This window comes from Pinus tabuliformis, chromosome 2_2, assembly GCF_031772625.1.
Source record: "Pinus tabuliformis cultivar Carrire ecotype Pingquan chromosome 2_2, CPIR1, whole genome shotgun sequence".
Lineage (NCBI taxonomy): Eukaryota > Viridiplantae > Streptophyta > Pinopsida > Pinales > Pinaceae > Pinus > Pinus tabuliformis.
The window spans coordinates 1,135,250,227-1,135,269,743 of NC_142300.1; positions in this window are offsets into that span (position 1 = coordinate 1,135,250,227).

Here is a 19,517-nt window from a genome sequence, read left to right on the forward strand (position 1 = left end):
ATGTAGAAATTTTGAATAATTTAACACATATTCACAGAGATTATCCTGATCATACAATTATAAGTGGAACATGTATAATACATAATCTCCTCTACGTTGATCATCAATTTACAGAAGCAGAAACATTCACAGGCACACATAGAAGCATCAATCAAACTCATTAACACAATATGTATCCCGGGGAATTCATCTTGCTAAAAACCCCACACTATCTGTATATTATATTGATTGAATCATGTAACATTACAAAGTACAATGCTTATCACAAGAAATCTAGTACCAGCTCCACCTGTTACACACAATACAGCTCAGATTTGATCTCCAAATCTCCCCCGCTGCTTGCCTGCCTCTCCTGCTCAATACCTACTCAAGAACTGATGAGAATGGCTTACCAAACTCGTATTTCACCTCAAAATAATCACTCACACTTTGTTGGACGTGAGCAAAGGATACAATACTGGGAAAATATGTGAGCAAACTCATTGGCATACTCAATCCCTTGATTGTGCAAGATATGGTGAACAACTATAGTCACAACTGATAGCAATCTGATTCTCTACCACCTGTCCCTGTTGAACTGAACATGCACTGACATGCAACTGAGTTAACTGATGTATTCTATAGTTGTATTATGAGTTAATAACTTGTGAATTAATTAATAACTAATTCACCCAACTCATCTCTATTCTATTGATCAGTTAGACTAAATACAACTAGTTTAACAAAGCTAAACTGAACACAACTCCATCAAGTTCACCTCCAGTCCACTAAACTCAACTCACTTGAGTTCTAACTGAAGTCCTGCATGCAAATATTAGTCATCCCATAGGTAACCACGTATTTCCATCAGGGATCTGCATGTACCACATCCGTAGCTCATCCTGAAGTGCTCCAAGAGAATAAGATCAAGTTTATAGTCCAAATATTATTATGAGACAATAATATTTGACTTTTCTATTTTTGACAGCCAGTCTAAAAATAGACTTTGATCACTCACACTGTGATCACTCACACTTTCATCAAAAATAGAAGTCCATCTATTTTTCCCAACTTGACCAATCATCCATAAACAGCAACCTGCAATCCATAGACATGATCCATATGTCTAAAAATAGACATAGTCTAAAAATAGACTTGCGCCAAAAATAGCCTGTGGGCCCACTTAGTGAAGGCGACTCTTTTCACTAAGCTCCATCATATTGTTGCATTCTCAACAAGAATTTCTTGTTGCACACTTTTCAACATTCTGTGTCAAGAAATCTTTCACAGCATCTTATGCCTGATGCTTTGCCTGCACCACTGCATGCGGAGAATGGCGCCACTGTTAAATTAAATCAAATAGATGTCATTTAATCTAGTAAAAGAGCATATGGTAGATGTTATAGGTAGATGAAATGGGTAGAAGAAACTAGAAAGTGAACTAATTAAAAAATAATTCCTATTGGCATAAATATTGCAAAACAAAAGGAATAATTTAAGAAGTGTTTTATTTTTTTCTCATATTAATTTCTGAAAGAGCACTAATCGAAACACGATCATGTTCATTTCAATATTTAGTTGGCTTTACATATGTAACAATGTGGTTTTTTTATCCAACATTCAAACTATTAATATCTAAACATAAAAAATTGAAATTTAATGCAAGAATAAAAAAAGCATTGGGATCCCTAGTATCTGAGTGAGAAAGGATGGCTAGTTGATCTGTCCATCCACTTACTATGAGGCGATGATGCTCCTTAGTATAAGTTGGCTAGAAAAACATTGGGATCCCTAGTATAAGTTGATAACACAGAGTAGTTAGTTATAATCATAGTAAATCATGAGATAACTTTACGTTAAAAAAAATAGAGTTGTGTAGAATTCATATGGTCCGAGTGATGAGAGTGCGGACAATCAAGTTATGAGGTGTTGAGGGTTTTGGGAGATAGTTGCACTGCGTTTTACAATTGCATAATTATGGGATATCAGGACACCTTGTTAGACAACAGTGGGAGGCATTATTTTCAAAACTATTACATTGAGGGTGCTTTCGACTTAGTATGTGGCAATGGAAAATTTGTCTTTCGATTGATTTTATTTTTCTGTTTCAATATCGCTTGGTGCTCATTAATAATAATACATTTTTTTTGTTGGTGACAGAAATTCCAACTACATGCCATTCCTAAACTTCATGGTGCATTTATGGCTCAAAAGAGTATGTATGCATCGGAAGACTCAAGCTTCATCTTTTTAAATTGTGGGAAAAGGAAAAATGCATCTAGGCAGGCCATGGGGAACTTTCTATTCAGAGGTAGGAGGCCAAGATAATCAACGTATGTTTATTGCAAATTATTTCAAGGAAGTTGTATGTCATGTACCAGACACAACCTTTGATGGTACCACTCTCCACTTTTGCATGTTCTCCTCTAATTTGAAATGTTTTTCTTTATGCTGACTTCGAGAGTGTTTATAACAATTACATGGTTGTGATTTAATTTCTAGTAAGAATAATGCTGAATAGGTTAATGTTGATTTGTTTTTCCTGTTATCTTTAAATTGGTCATTAAATTTGGAGCCTATTGAATACATTAATTTTGTAATGGTATACCATATTAGATACGTTGAAACAACCATTCTTTTTGTTTTTTTATTTTTAAAACCTTTTCTTTTGTAAGTTTGACATTACGATATTGCTAGGCCCATGAGGTAAGGTTTAAAATATGATTTATTTATAAAACACCACTGAAATTAATCTGTAAAATCCAAGGGACAAAATCATTAGTTATAAAATACAAACAACTCTAGTTTCAACAATATGCTTTTGTCAATAACCTTTTTAGAACAGTAGCAGAGAAAAAGTAGATGAAATCAATACTTGATAAATTTTATGCCTCAAAAGAGAGACATAAGCTACACAACCACCTTTATAACCATAAAAGGACATTACTTAATTAAACACTCATTTTACTTCATTAATTACTCCCAACTTGAAACAAAAACCTTGAAACAATAAATTTGTTTACCTTTTTAATGGAGTGGTAGAATTCTGTTTTAAAGGGTGACCTAGAAATTAGTGCATGAAAGGTAGAACTTGAGAATAACAAGATATCAAATCTGGATCTAGAGACACAATAGACCGTGGAAAAAAAATGATGGTATTGACGAGTTTTCCCAACAAATAAGCTCTAACTGTTAGACCACTGCCCAAATTTTAGTTATCTGCAATGGCAATGGTGACTCTAGACTTATTTGTATGAATAGCGACTTTGGCCATTGTCCTGTCGTGTCCTATGAATGATTTTGATTTTCAAACTCCAACTAGTTTGTTTTTAAACTAATTAAATATTTGATGACAAACTTATAGTTTTCAAGCTCTTTTCTAAATCTATTTTCTTGAGAAAATTTGTCTTTTTACTTTAGGTATTGTAGATTGCTACTGTGTGACATAGGATATGATATAATTGTCTAGATAAATAGACATAAGTGTTGTATAAGATAGTCTTTTTTAAATCTAAAGAAACAAAATTTCCAAATACAAAGTTTATTAATTAAAAACATCTTTTAGACTTCTTAGCTAAGTTATGATTATATTTCGCTAGGGGATTTTCTGTACAACGATATTGTGTTGTCTCTTTAGTTTTGATCAGGTAACAATGGTTAATAAGGAATGTGTTCTTGAGCAGCAAGCACACATCTTATTCTACTATAAACAGGAAAATCCATGGTTTTCAGGCATGGCAACAAAAACGCAGATGTCAATGCGCTATCGAGAGTCTGTGTTGGATGAATTTAATACTAGTGATGATTTTGATTCCTTGCCAGATAAAGAATGTCACAATTCAAATTCAAATAAACAGAAGCAACTCAAGAATGAAGGTGAAGCTATTGCTTTTTGTCCAAGGCAATTTTTGTTATTTGTTGGTTGTTGTCATGTTTTGAGTGTGGACTTGTGAAATTCCAAATTGCATGTTGGTTTATGTGAAGGGGATATATATATTTATATATCGTTCATGGTTTCTAAAGATCTGTGTTACATTTTCACAGAATTTAAGATATCTAAACACCAAACATCAACAACATTGAGTTTTTTCTTTCACTTAACCTATAACATATTGTATTTGTCTTCATCAATTCTCTTCTTCCATACGCTATCCACTTATGACATTTATTTTGCATATTTGGTGCATTTTCTAGTTATAGGTCATTTATAGGTTACAAATGTCTTCATATTTTCACTTGTAGTTGAGCATTCAACTGAACATATTGATTCTCTTATACATAACTATTTTTCCCTCCACACACTTTTCATAAATTTCATAACTTTAGGTAGGGACCTGCAACTTCAATGTTTCTTTTCTTGTTTAGTAAAATATTGGCGAGACTTTAATTTATTGAAAGTTGTATAATTTACAATTTATGAAGTTTCAAGGTCTAATTTTTAAAAGTCTAATTCTTTAAAGGGTGCTAGCTCAATGGAAGAGCACCTGCTTTATAAGTAGGAGGTTGGTGGTTCGATTCCATCATGCCCTGACATCCATATGGAATGGCGATGATCAATCTTTTGTGACAGAGACTCTTTTGACCATCACCAATGAGCTTTGGTGACATTTTTCGACCTTCACCAAAATATGAAATGGTGACGGTCAACAAATGCCACCATATATATGGATCAATAGTGACGACCCTCAAAGTTCCGTAACCATAAATCATTGTTGTTGATATGAAATGGTGACGTTCAATGTCCGTCATTATAGTCATTATTCGTGATGGACCTTGAATGTCACCACAACACCTATACTTCTGGCAATGCGACTTTTAGTGACGGTCAATGAACATCACCATATATGTGCACCAATAGTGATAGCCATGAAAGATCCATCACAAAAAATCATTGTTGTTCATATGAAATGGTGACGATCACTATCCGTCATTATAATCAATATTCGTGACAGACCTTGAATGTCACCATAAGACCTATACTTTTGGCCATGCCACCTTTGGCGAGGTTCATTTTTTGGTGACTGAGGCTATAGTTTGTCACCATTTCTCATATGAAATGGTGACGGTTGTTATCCATCATTATAAATCATTATTGGTGATAGAATTTGAATGTCACTACAACACCTATAGTTTTGGTGACGTTCAATTTTTGGTGACGGAGGCTATGGTCTCTCACCATTGCTCATATGAAATGGTGATGGTTCCTATCTGTCATAATAAATCATTATTGGTGATGGACCTTGAATGTCACCACAACACTTATACTTTTGGCGACCCCACCTTTGGTGATGAAGGCTCTTTTGACCATCACCAATGAGCTTATGGCGACATTTTTCACCCCTCACCAATGTCCTTTTTTCTTGTAGTGTGATTTCCCTATGTTGTTTCGTGATCAGGCCCATATCAAGATCCTTTACTTGTCATAATTATCCACCTAATGATGAACTCACACGTGCTGACAAGAAATGAAGTTAGAGTGGGAATATTAAGTAAAGGACAACACCATACCATCCCCTCTACTTGTGAAATGTAGAGAGACGAGAGACTTCAGCCTCTTGGAAGTTGTGGAGAGGAGGTTAATTCAAGGTATGCAAAAAGTATGAGAGTGCCATAAACCAAGGGAGAAAGGAAGTTCCAAGTGAAGACACTAGAGAGGAGCATTGTTCAAAGATACTGACATGGAACCCAAAAGGAAATAAGACAACATAAATTGAACTAGTGTTTTGTGGATTAGGAATGTGTTCCTTGTAACAATGTTGAGGCCATTGACCATAGTGGTTATGTTCAATAAAAGGTTAAGGCTGATATATTTAGCTATTTGTATTTGAAAGTGGTCGAAATGCCAGGTGGTGGGGTCGAGGGTGACCTTGAGGGTTCAACCTACCCTACTTCCCATTGTTCATCAAGTATTGTCATTAAGGTTCTGTCATGGTGTGTCTTGTATGAGAAAGTTAGTGGGGGTTAAACAACCCTTTCAAAGTTCCAAAGTGGAACTGAGAGGCCAGCTCACTTCTCACTATCCATTGGCATGGATGATTGTGTTAAAGTTTTATAACTAGGAAATGATGGCAGGTATATTGACACCCAATGGGAAAATCCCTCAATTGTCAAGGTCGTTAAGTGACAGGACTACTCCACAACCAATAAATCGACCTCATTATTGGTTAATTTAATTTTAACGGTTCCATGGCAATATTGGATAGATCAATGACCCACATGCATTTTAGGACCCCCATAGTTTGTTGTAGTTTAATGGATGGAGTCTAGTATCGAGAACCTCATCATGGGTCCCTTGCTTAATTTCACATTGTTTTGTATAGTTTTACTAGGGTGCAAGATCGATCAACAGATGTTGTTCATCTTACTGCCCCCCCTCCACCCCCCCCCAATTATACCAAGAGTTAATGAGGTGTGATCTAGATTGGATCATTATATTATTTTTCATCCATATTTATGATTATTAGAGTGGAGGAATGAGCTCTCCAGATCATTTTTATCGGTGGGACCCAACGTGGAAAATTGGGGTCTAAAACCTTCGGAGAGCATTTTGAGGCATCAAACGACATTTTTTGGGGGTAAATTGTTGTTTTAGCGTAGAAGTGTTTTCTTATTCTGCACACAAAGATCATTCCAACAACGCAAGATTCACATCAATCAGAGTCTCTATGCGAAAGTTATGCCACTAAGAAGTTGACCTTCCTATTTTCACCACCATAATTGGAGAGGATGTCATCTCAACCCAAATTATTAGTGAAAAAGGGGCTAGGAATGCGATTATGATGTAGGAGACCCTAGAATATTCAATATTGTAACTCTAGAGTTGAGGTAGTCAAACCTAACCACTAGTAGACTATCATGTTGTGTTATAACTAAGCCACTAGGAGGAAAAGGGGTTTAATTCTTTTGAGTGTATTTTTCCATAGACAATAAAAAATAGCCAAGAGAGATAGGAGGTAGAACACATAGAGAGGATTTGTTCATTGCAACATCCCACAGGCCATAGGTCATACTTCTTTGTACTCACATCCATATTTCCATTCAAAGAAAGAGAGTGGAGCGTCCTCACCTTCTAGCTTGGGTTTTCTCTTGAAAGGGTTTCCCATGTCATATCATGCATCAAATGTTCATGATATTTTGTGGTTTTCGTCATCGCGTCTGTGTGTTTTATTTCCGCGCTGACCAGGTTTTTCTGAGACAGCGCGCTTTACCCATGTTTTTCCGCGCTGACGTCGCAAAGTTGCTATAGGCCTCTCCCTGTCAGCGCCGAGTTGCTGAAGGCTACCCGCGCTGATCCTGTAAAATTCATTTTTGACCAAGTTGGCCTCCTGAACCTCTTGCTGAGACTCTCCCTTCTTCTCTCCACTTGTCTGGTGACTTGTTTTTCACTGTCTGAACTCTGAACTGCTTGATTGCGGAGCTTGGTTTCATAGGGTTTCGTTTTTGCTCGGTTCTTAAGTTTGCAAATACCTTCCCTTTTGCTTTCGCTGCTTGGTTCGTGTTTCCATCATTACTTTTACAATTGCTGGATTGTGTTGGGTCTCTAATTGACTGATTGTGACTCTCGTCCTTCGGGTGTTCGCTTTTCTCTATTGATTTCGCACTCTAGCCCTAGGACATCTAGAGGCCGTGTGTGTGTCAGCCTACCGTAGGAATCTTGTCCGCCTGTTTGACCAGCCGATTTCAGATTTGTTTATGCACTTGTTCAGTGATTGTTGAAGTGTTTTGGTTTGTGTTTCCGAGTGGTTTTTCGCTTCCTCCTTGCTTGCAATCCTTGCTTGTCTTGCCGGGCTTAGATCACATAGCTCGTGCAGAACTTTGCTCTCCTTTGATTTGGAAGCTTTGGTTGAGTGTTTCGGGAACTTTGTGTACTTTCATTAAGTAGCTTACTTGGTGTTCCAGTTCCTCCAAATTCATTTAGATGCTTTGTGCCATTGAAAGGAAATCAAACTAGTAGCTTTGCTTTAAAAAATTGAAAAGGAAAAGAACATTTCATTGATTTGCATCTTCAAAAGAAAAAGTTTCCTTTCCTCGCTTTAGTTGCATTAAGTTGCTTGTTTGCTTGTATTTGTTTTGTTTGATTAAAAATTCTTTGCCCTCTCGTAGCTAGAATTCATCGAACAAAATGAAATTCTTTGGCATGTAGTTTGCATCTAGGTAATTGTGAGAGAACATACGATAGAGCTTGAAATCGAAACTTAATCTCAAGATCAACTGTAAAATGAACCAAATGAATCTAAAAACGCATTGGAACTAAACGCAAATATCTAGAGGTCTAGGTTAGAGACGTGTTCTGGCGTCTTTAAACATAGTCACTGTTGTTTCACATTAGGTTGGGTGATTCCTCCTTTTGTGACTCGATAGTGGTCTAACACGGACTGCGCTCCCACGTACCATCGCGTATATAGGGAGACCCCACTAGGCTTTTATCCTTTATCCATAGGAAGCCGAGTCGGCCGCCCTATGATTCGCAATGCAGTGAACACAGCATTCACGAAGATCGACCACCCGTACCCTAAAAAGTATTCTGTGGTTTTGCGAAAAGTTTGGCACACCCTCTACCTAGAGTTCCAGAGCAGTCACTTTTGATCCTTTTCAGACTCCCTAAACGAAAAGGTGCCTGTGAGCGTCTTGTCACTTCGTGCTCATTAAAAATTCGAAGGAGACTGGAGTAATCTTTTCGTCCTTTTCTCGACTCCTGAAACATGAAAAGGTCAAGTTTGGTTCTTGTGTCTTAAAATCAATTTGGCCACGATAACATCACCCAGTTAGATCTTGTGAGCGTTAGCTTGAGTAGGTTTCGTTTTCGTTTGCTATGGCAACTTTTCTGGGATTCCCTAACCCAGGTTCCCCTTCTGATGGGAATCCAGGACAATTCCCTCCTCTTGGGAATGTTGGTGCTCCGTATATGGCGACATTGTCCCTACCAGGGTTAACTGTCGGGTTGCCTATATGGTTGTTTTCAACCTCTTTGGTCTCTACCGTATCGGCTGTTAATCCATCAGTCCCTCCACCTGAACAATGTCATGTTGATCCAAAGGTGGACCTCTCCCCTTCGACGCCTACTTCTACGTCCTCATCTTCTACTTCGCCTGGTGAAAGTCTTGACTCGAGTAACCAGGTGGCTAAGAAGAAGAAGAAGAAGACCAAGAAGAAGAAGTCCCCTAAGGGAGAGCCTACACACACAGTCCCCCTCTCAAGTCCAGCTATTCACTCCAGTGCACCTGAAGTCGGGTCACCTTCTGCTCCTCCGCGGAAGGTCAAGTTCCCTTGTCGATTATGCAAGGAGGACCATCTCCTTCGTGATTGCCCTAGCATTCCCAGGGTATTAGAAGTTTGGTCTCACGATCCGGCCCGCCCCCCATCATCCATTGATGATCATGGCGATGCTACCTCATCAGTTGGGAATGGTAAGGAGAAAGGGAAGCTTCGAATCCCCTGTCGACTTTGTGAAGGAAAACATCCCCTTCACCTTTGTCCACTCATGGATAAAGCCTCTGCTATGTTGGAAAGTCTTGCTGCTCCTCCGAATCCATTTCCCGCTGGTTATCAGCGTCTTTCTACAGTTGTAGATCGCACCCCTGCCGACAAAGAGATTGCTTCAGATTCCTCTCTTGTCCAGGCACCTCTTCCCGAACCTGGCTGTTCCCAGCCTATTCCAGACCCGCCGTTGGTCGGAAAGGGTGTTGATTCGAGTTCACCTCCTCTCAACCACTCTGTTTCGGAAGAGCAAAATTCTCATGTTCTTCTCGTCTCCTTGGATTCTCCTGAGCTTGATAAAGGTTCTCCTGAAACCTCTCCGGAGAATTTAGATTTGGTTCTTTCCGAGCAGGGGGGCAACCATATGGTTCCCCCACCGAGTAGTTCAGTCATCTCCTTTGATTGGAGTCGTTTGACTGCCCCTCCCCTTCCGTCCCATGTACCTTTCTGGGTCACCCCCTATGCTTGCAATAAGGCGCTGCCCGGCACTGTGTTAGACGAAGGAGCATCGGTTAGTCTCATGCCCGTTACTACTTGGCGAGCTTTGGGTTCCCCATAGCTTGTACCTGTCGCGCCGCATCTCACCGCGTTTGATGGAGGAACGCGTCAGCCATTAGGGATCGTCCCAAAGTTTCCTATTACTTTGGGGGGCAAGACTGTCTATATAGACGTCTCAGTTACCCAAGGTTCTCTAGACTTCAGTCTTCTCCTTGGTCGTGATTATGTGTATGCCATGGGAGCCCTTGTTTCTTCACTTTTCCGTGTGATCTGCTTTCCACACGACGGAAGAATCGTGACATTCGATCAATTATCGTTCGTTCGTCCACAAGCCCCTCCCGCACATTCGTCTTTCCCTCCTGGCTTTCATCCACAAGTTGCATTTGCCTCGTCGCAAATCAACTACGTGGCCACCCACCCCGTGCCCCTACCCAGTGATGACACCATCGTGCATAGTGTCCTGGGGGCATTAGGTCCTGATTTCCAGGATGTTGGCCTTCCCTCCGGAGCCACTTTCTTGGAGGTCTCCACTTCCCATTCATTATGATGAAGTCTGCATGGAGCATAGTTCCTTGTCTTGTGTCAAGCTCGCTAAAAAATGAAACACGGCGTTCCGAGGACATTTCTTTTACCTGTGTCAACCTCGTTAAAACAATGAAACATAAGCTCGTGCAATTCGAGCGCATAATCATTTTGTCAACCTTCAACCCATTTCCAATGGCTTGAATCTTGGGGGGCATGTACCTCGAATTGAGACACGATGCTGGGGGCATGCCCGTTCCTTTCCCATCAAGCATAGTTTGCATGTATATACGTGCCTTTAAGCTTGCATCAAAAATAAAATCCATTGTTCAAAGCATAGTTTGCATACGTGATTATCATGTGTGTTTTCAAGCTTTCACAAAAATAAAATATGTGCATATTTCACGATGGGTCGTTTGTTATGCAAGTAGATACATCAGATCACATGTGTGTCGAACAGTCGCATAGCATATAAGAATGAACATATGTAAATAAATCATTTCAAGCATAGTTTGCATGTGTGTGCTTTTAAGCTTGCATTAAAAAATATAAAATCCATGGGTCATGTGTCATGCAAATTCATACATAAGATCACAAATTGTACTGAATAATTGCATAGCATAAACAAGACATCATCACACGTAACAATGATCCATCCAAAAACCGGTATGTATATATATATATATATATATCGTGCGGCGCACTAAGGCGCTCAAAAATAAGTGTGCATGTCCAAAATCTCAATACATCTGAGTCATATGTCTCAAAACAACAGTGGAAATAAAACCTAGCTAACTAGTCAGCTGGATGATGCTCTCTGTAGTACACAGCTGCTCGTGCTACCCGCCTCAGAAGATGGTGCACCCTGGGTTCCACCCCCACTGTATTGATCTGATGCTCTAAGGGGACCTCTTCGACCCCCTGGTAGTCAGGCACTCCCTCCAGCAACCCCTCAAGGTTGCGAGCCACAGTCTCCGACGTGTTAACCCCTGGAGGGACTAAGGCCAAAGCCCCGGCTCCCTGTCCTTCTCTCCGTGCCGTGGCAGCCAGGCCAATCGGTCTAGTAGGCCCCACATCTGCATAACATGACATTTATTAGGACATGTACATAAAAAATTCAAAAACATTGCAAAACTCAAAAGTCAAAGTGTTATACCTGCATCATCCCACTGTTCACCTGGGGTCAACACCAGGTCAGGGTCATTGCGGAAATCCGTGCCCGCGTATGGCCAGTCCTCCACAAAGATAACCTGTTGATCCAGCCAGTCCCGGAAGAATGCTCCCCAGCTATGTGGCCTGCCACCACCACCGCGTGGCATGATGCGAGCCCATCGTGAGGCCCTCGTCTCCCGAGGATCCCTAGGGGCATCCACGGCCATCGTCTGCAGCCGCATGGCTGGCACTCGCTCCAGAATGAGCGGGACCAGGATAGACCCGTAGCCAAACTGTTTCGTCTCCCCGCGACGACAGTTGCTCAACTGCCTCTTCATGTTGTTGGTCACTGCTGTGCACCAATCAAACACTGTAGGCTCAAGGCAATCGACGGCTAGCATGAGGTGGGTCTTTGAAGCCTCGTGGTTGGCCATGCTTCCTGCTGCCCGAGTCACCATGAACAGGATGGTGCGAAGGACTATGTTTCCCACTGTGGGGATTGCTACTTTCCCACTTCGCGTCTTCTCAGCCTCCGGGCATACTCGAGCCATGAGATCATCTAGAGGACCGCCGCCAGGTCGTTGTCCCTCGATGATGGGCCTCGCACCCCGGCGTGACAACCCAGTCAGGAAAAAGATATCCATATGGTCAAATTCAATATCTTGACCCCGGATGGTGAATTTCATATCCACCGGGTTCCATGCTCTAATCAGTAGCTCAAGAAGATCATGCTGAGCTCTCAGGCGCAGCGTGAGGAAGAATTTCATAAAACCACAAGCACGCATGGCATTACAGCAATTCACATCCCCCCAAGCAGCTATATCTTCCACATCGTGTACTCTTTCCTGCCAATGGAAAGCCATGATGTCCTGCACAAGCCATAGAAACCAATTAGAAGTGCTAACATTGAAAAATTCACGTTCATTTTGAAACAAAATTATTTTTCCGCGCCAGCGCGACTGTTTTAAAAACAGCCGCGCTGGCCATGGCAGCCCTTCGATAATTTTCGAGGTCAGCGCGGAAGAACACGGGTTTTCCGCGCGGACCCGAAGTTGGCCACGTTGTGTTCTAATTCGGTCAGCACGGACCCGTGGGGGATATCCGCGCTGACCAAGCGCGCACCCATGCATAAAAAATTCACCCAATTGGGCAAATGTAACCGTTCAAATCCTACTAAAAACAACCAAAATGCAGGGCGAGGGAACGAGAACCTACCTGGAAGAAGCGGTTCGGAAAATGGTATCTGTACGGGCTGGAAATCGCTCCGTCAACTTTCTGGCTCCTCCACGTCCTTCACGTTCCAAAATAGTAAAATGGTAAAAATGACTTATTACTTCCTCCTATTTATAGTAAAAACTCATAGATTGCCATATTTTTTGGGTTTTTGCCATTTTTAACCATAACTTTAGCCTTGATTTTGTTAAATGCATGTTTTAATATGTTTTTTATACATATCGAATGGATTTATGCGGGTAGTGCTCCTGTGCAGTTTCAGATAAAGCAACTTGGTCATGAAGGTCCTCCGTTCACATGATCCCCAAAATGTCGTCTCTAAGATCTTTTCCGACGGTAAACAAGAGAAGATAGCTGAGCCTCCTTTTAGCTCGTTAAAAGGAAGGAAAGGCGGTCATTTTAAGCTCTTTTTCGACCGTTGAACTAAAAAGATTGCCGGGTGTTTGTCGTTTCGCGCTCGATATCGGCTCTAAAACGACGTGTTTTCGACCGCTTTTTTACTTTTTCGGGTCGAAGGCACTATTCACGAAAAATACTCCTCGGTCGTAATGGCCGGGCGGTTCTTTCGAGCATAGTTTTATACTTTTTCGGGCTCGAGAGACACAACTGTACGAAAAAGGACCCCCCTGGAGTCTCCTTTTCCGCATTCTTTTCAGACTCTCGAAACAAGAAAAGAGGCCGAGTTTTTCCTTTGTCAGGCTCGTTAAACACTCAATGACATCGGGTATTGTCGTAATGACGCACATCAAGCATATGCTATCCCCGTCAAGCTTGCCATCCAAAAATAATTGGGGTACCTGCCAGCAATGGTGGGGAAAATGGAACTATGATTACAGTCGTGTCGGCAGTACGTCGCTCTTGAACATGGCACTCCGCTGTTTCATGTCTGGGTGGGGTCATCTCATCTTGTTTTCACTAGCCTCCATGGGTTTGGGATATCCTGTTTGACCTCTCATTTGCTCATTACCACCATCACCTTATCTTCTGCTCATTTGATGTCAAGTACTGCCAAACCCGTTACAGTGCCGTTATAAGTTCAAGAGAAGTTGTCCTCTGCCACAATGCAACCTCGTTCGCTATCTCACACAAGCTATTGTACCTCTGTCTCGTGTCGATGATGTGGGAAACATCATGGCCCACCTTCGATCAAGGTCCTTTCTCGTCGACTCCAACTCATTATCCGGGAGAGTGACTTAGAGACTCCTTTCAGGTGCCTTGGAGCCTGCATGCCTCAATGGCAGGTTCTTCGTGTTCGACGCAAGGCTTACATCATTGGCCTTCGATCGAATGATTCCATGGGTGTTCGACACCAACTCATTGATTCACACACCACGGACTGTACCTATAGTACCTTGAGGACCATTTTCATTATTAGTGGTACCTCTCGCGTCTGTTAACAGTTTTCATCAGTGACTGGTAATCAGACGATGTTCACGCATGTTCGACTTCGACTCCTGTATTCACATGCTTGGACTTGTACTTTGTTCGGGTCGAGATGGAGCGCAAGAACCTGGATACTTGTTTGTTATGGTCCAGGCTGCGAATTGTGGATGATCATTACATGACTCATTGATGGATGGCTGCGCCCATACCTGAGTCTTCATGGATGGCTGCGACCATACCTTATCAGTTTTTGGTCTCCTTGACTGGGTGGCTGCGTCCATTCCACAGACCATTCTCGCATGTCTTTTGGATGGCTGCGCCCATGCCCAGACTTCATGTACTTGATTGTCAGAGATTTTCGGTCCTTCCTGGTGGCGTTCCAGTTCGGCATGTGTTGTAAATCATTTCACCCCTCCCACTCTCTCGGTCTTCATGCTTTAGGGGGCATCTATTACACAGTAATTTGTCACTGCCTTCCTGTCAGTCACCCTGCTGTGCCCAGAATTCACAATCACTAAGTGCTTGCTCCCTGAACTGGCTTAAAAACCCATTTTTCCAAAGTTTTGTTCATCAGCGCGTCTGTTCGTAAAATAACCGCGATGACAGGCGCCTTGTAGTGTATTCTGTGCGCTGCCAGCGCGGAAGAACATCACTTTTCCGCGATGGCCCACAGCGCGCCTTTCCCGTGTGCTTCCGCGCTGACATGACTGTCCCAGTTATTGAGACGCGCCGACAGCGCGACAGTCTCCTTATAATCCGCGCTGATCCAGTTTGGGCGAATTTGTTCAAACAACCTGCCTTCCAGATCACTCCAGGCTTGGTTGTTAGCTTTGTGAATGTCGACTCCCTTCTATGGCATGTCTGTTCGACCCTTTCCAACAACTTCCCTTGAAGATAAGCTCATCCTTCCACCTTTTTAGGAGACTCCTTCTCCTATATAAACTCTCACCATTACCATGAGCAGCTAGTTAGACATAGCTTGGAATAGCTTGGATTGTACAGAGCTTGTAGTGCTCAGATTGCTGCTATAGGTTTGGTGTGCTAGGTGTGGAAGTGATTGATTGCTTAGGGAAGGTTGTTTTATGCTATTTGGGTGAGAGAGAGAGTTGTTTGTCTTGGGAGAATCATCCTCAAAGGTGAATGCTTGAGATACATGCTGACTGGCCCCTCCTGAGAAGGTTACCGACGTCAGAACATTTGGTTGTACTCTTCTCTATTCTGATTAATAATAGATGACTGTTATTATTGTTCCATTCTCATTTGTCTATGCAATGGTTAAATGTGAATTACATCTTTTCTGACTGATGTATGGTTGCTTTTACTAGATTTCACGCTTGCGTTTGTTTCCTCTTTGTGTGTGCAGGTATCTATTCGCGGAGATCGCGGAGGATTGTGACCAGCTGAAGCGAAAGAGCGAAGGAAACATTTCTTCGTCAAACGACAATGCAGGAATCCAAGTAGGTGTTCTTTACCTCTTGTTTAAATTGTAATCAGGAACATGCGTAGCAGCATTGTGTGATTGTTGCTAGACCCCTGCTGGGCTAGTAGGGATCGCCTCTATCCGTAGAGGGGATTTACCTCTCCAACAGTCATGCTCCCATCTCGACAACTGATGTAAGCATTTGAAGTAGCTAACCAAGGCCTTCCCAAAATGAGGGGGTATCTAGTGAGTTTTTCCTTTGCCTAAAGGACCAAGAAGTCTGCAGGGTAATCCAAAGAATCAACAAAGACCATGACATCTTCCACAATCCCTTTGGGAGTCAGAGTGGAGCGATCTGCTAACTGTAGTACTGTTGAGGTCTTTCTTAGGGAACTCTGAAGGTTGAGTTTGAGCATAGTGTCCCTGGTCATCACATTAATGGAAGCCCCTAGATCAATCAGGGTGTGATGGATTATGGTGCCATTGATGTGGACATCAACTACAGGACTTCGAGGGTGCAGATATTTTGGACAAATTACTTGTCCCAACATTAGGTCAGACAGTTGTCCTATGACATTGATAGTTGGGGCATCTCTCTTGCGCCTGCCTGGGTTTCTGAAACACTTCCCTTTAATCAATTTGTTGTAGATAGGTACATCTTTGATGGCCTAGAGAAGTGGTATTTTTACACACAACTTTTTAAGTTCTCCCAGAAGTTCAGTCTCTTCTGGTTTTGGTTGTGTGGTTCCAGTTAGTCTCTCAGGAAAGGGTGGAATGGATTTGGGTTCACTTTCCTATTTCTCTTCTTCATCCTCTTTAGGTGGAGGTTGGATATCTGGGAGGACCCTCCAAGATCGTAGGTTGATCTCCTGAATCTCCGCAACATAGGTAGGGCATGTTGTTTCTCTAGTATATACCTATTGGGTCTGTCTGTTATTGGGGTTCGGGTTCGGTTGAGCAGGCATTTGGGGTTGTCTTGGAGGAGCAGGAGGTAATGGTTGGGGTTAAGCAGGTGGTGGAGGAAAAATATTGTGAGGAGAGTTGTACTAGGGCCTCCACACTTGTTGCGATGCATTCCACTGAGGTTGTCACTGAACATGAGAGTGAAATGAATGAGCAGTAGGTTGAGTATGGTATTGACATGGATATGACCAAGGAAGGGGTGCGGACCAGGAAGGATGAGCAAGGGGAGCCCAAGAAGGTATGAGAGTGGATTGGTTGGGGTTGTAATGAGTTTGGGATGTCCGTTGCATCCCCTGCTAGTAAGGTCTGTATCCATGTGGCCTCCTTTGGTTGAGGAAGTAGAGTGGTTTAGTGGCTCCTTCATCACCTTGGTACATAGCTTTAAGTCTGGGTAAGGTTGGACACTAGTTTGTGGGGTTGGGCACTGGTTTGTAGGGTGGTCTTCCTCACAAGCAAAACATACATCTACTGAGTGCAATGGACACTTGTTCTGAGGATGCTTCCTTATACATCTGGGACAGAAGATGGAAAAACCCTTCTCATCTTCCTCTTTCTTTTGTTGGATTCGGAAAGTATCCAGTTGCATGGCAATAGTCTATCTCATCTCAATTTTAAGGTCTTCCATCTGATTTGTAAACTCATGTTTGTAGAAGGTGGCACTGGCTAAAATTTGACTCTCCCTACCTCTTTTATTGGCTACCCTAGAATGGTTTCTAAACACAGTCTTTATGTCATCATAAGGTAGTTGGTAGATGTCTCCTCTAGCCAGCAAATGGAGGGTATCTAGAAGGTCTTCAGGGACTCCTCAGAGCAGAACCAACTTCAGAGATTCGGGGTCAAGTGTGCACCTGGCCCTTTTATAACTGAGTTGAAACCTTTGTTCATAGTCTTCTAAAGATTCATCACTTCCCATGGTCATTTTAAAGATTTCTCCCTTTTTTTCATTTGACCTACAGTATTCCTGGTATTTGTTGTTAAAGGCTTGTTGCATCTGAGCCCAATTCGTGATACTGTTTCGAGGTAACCCCATGAACCAGCATAGTGCTGCATCCTTGCGGGTAGAGGGAAAGAGTTACAACTTTTGCTCATCTTCTGCATAGTCGTAAGTTTGAAAAAGGACAAAAAACTCAAACAAGAAGGTATCAGGGTCTTTAGTGGTCAATCCATGGAAGTGAGGTAAGGCTAAGGGACTGATGTCTTTCAGTTTTGTGTCCCCATTGGTCTCTCGGATGGGAAAGGTACCATGGAAAATTTTAGGGGCTAATGTTCGCCCAGTGGGCTAATTTTCCATGATTTTTCCACAAAAAAGATTCGCCAATTTCCAATTTTTTAAAAGACGATTCGCCCAAATTTTAGAATATAAAATTATTTTACCTTAAAAATCGCCAACATTATATAGAGACTATATATAAAATAATTATAAATTTGATTAATTTTACAAATATATCAATAAACATTTATAATTTGAATATTAGGGATTAGTGAGATTCGCCAATGTTTTAAACTTCAAGAAAATTTTCCATCCTTAAAATTTTCCTTGAAAGGTACCTTCTATTCTCTCCTCATCTCCCATACCATTTTCGTGTTTAGCCATGGTCTCAAGAGGAATGTTTTTCTTACTCTTCTTCTATTAGAGGATCTTCGTATATCTATGGAGGTTCACTACCACCGAAGAAGAGAGAAGGGTGACTTAGTGATGTGGTGGGGGTGTTCGGTAAGAATTTTCTTGTATTATCTCTATTCCTACAAGGCATGAAATGAAATATTTTTGCTGGATTTTTGTGTTTCTTTTTTTTTGCTTGTACCTGAAAAATTGAAAGTGTTTAAACAACAAATTGCAACTAACTAAAATAAACCTTGCTGGAATGAAAATTGAAAAATTGAAATGAAAGCGGGAAATGACAAATCGATGTTGCTGAAATGAAATGCTAAGCTATGCTTGCAGAACTGAAATTCTAATATACGCTTGCATAATTGAAATTCTAGTATAGGAAAGTAGGAAATGTCTAATCTACTTTTGCGAAAATGAAAATAAAACAACTACTCTACTCTTGCTGAAATAAACTACTTAGCAGAATGTTGTAGTAGAAAATAGAAGAAAAGCAGTAATCACTAATACTCTGATGCTTCCCCAGCAACGGTGCCAAAGAGATGGTGGGCTCCAGTATTGCAACAATGATGCTAAAACTCCTGGGACTCCCTTCTTTACTTTTATGAACCTGGTTGTTCGTAACAAACTTGGAAGCGACGGTGCTATATGCACAAGTACTAGCTCTTGCCACAAGCTGTCACTTGATCAACTGGCACAAGCACGCTAGGATCTTAAGCAAACTTCTATGAGCTCTTAGAAGAATCTTTTAACTGTGATGGATGAAAGATAACTCAAAGCAGGCTAATCTACTTGTAGAAGGAAGCTGGAAGTTGAAAGGAAATCCGAACCCTAGAAAACCCTAGTTTTACCGACTAACCCTACTAACGCAAGAAAAGAGATAAAAGCGATGGAAATGGATGCCATTGACTCTTGGAAAGGAGTAATGTATGTGACTAATCTACTTCTAAAGTGAAATCTAGAAAAAAACATCTTTTTGTATTTTTGAGTAATTTTGCAGAATTATTATGCATGTGCTTTAACTATTTTTGACTGTGCAGAGGTTGATTGCTGAAAGGAAATGGAGTGGGCACTTGCAAGAGGTTGGGAAGGTGAGAAGAGGAACTAAGGGGCCCCTATCACCATTCCAAAGAGTTTCATAGTGATCCGATCTTAAAAAATGGCTCACGTGAACTTTTACATGAAGTCTGCAGGGGTTCTACAACATGTTCTACAAGAAGTTCTACAGGAAGAGTCGAAAGAGGATTTTGGTTGAGGTGAGGTGGAAAAACAGTGGGAAAG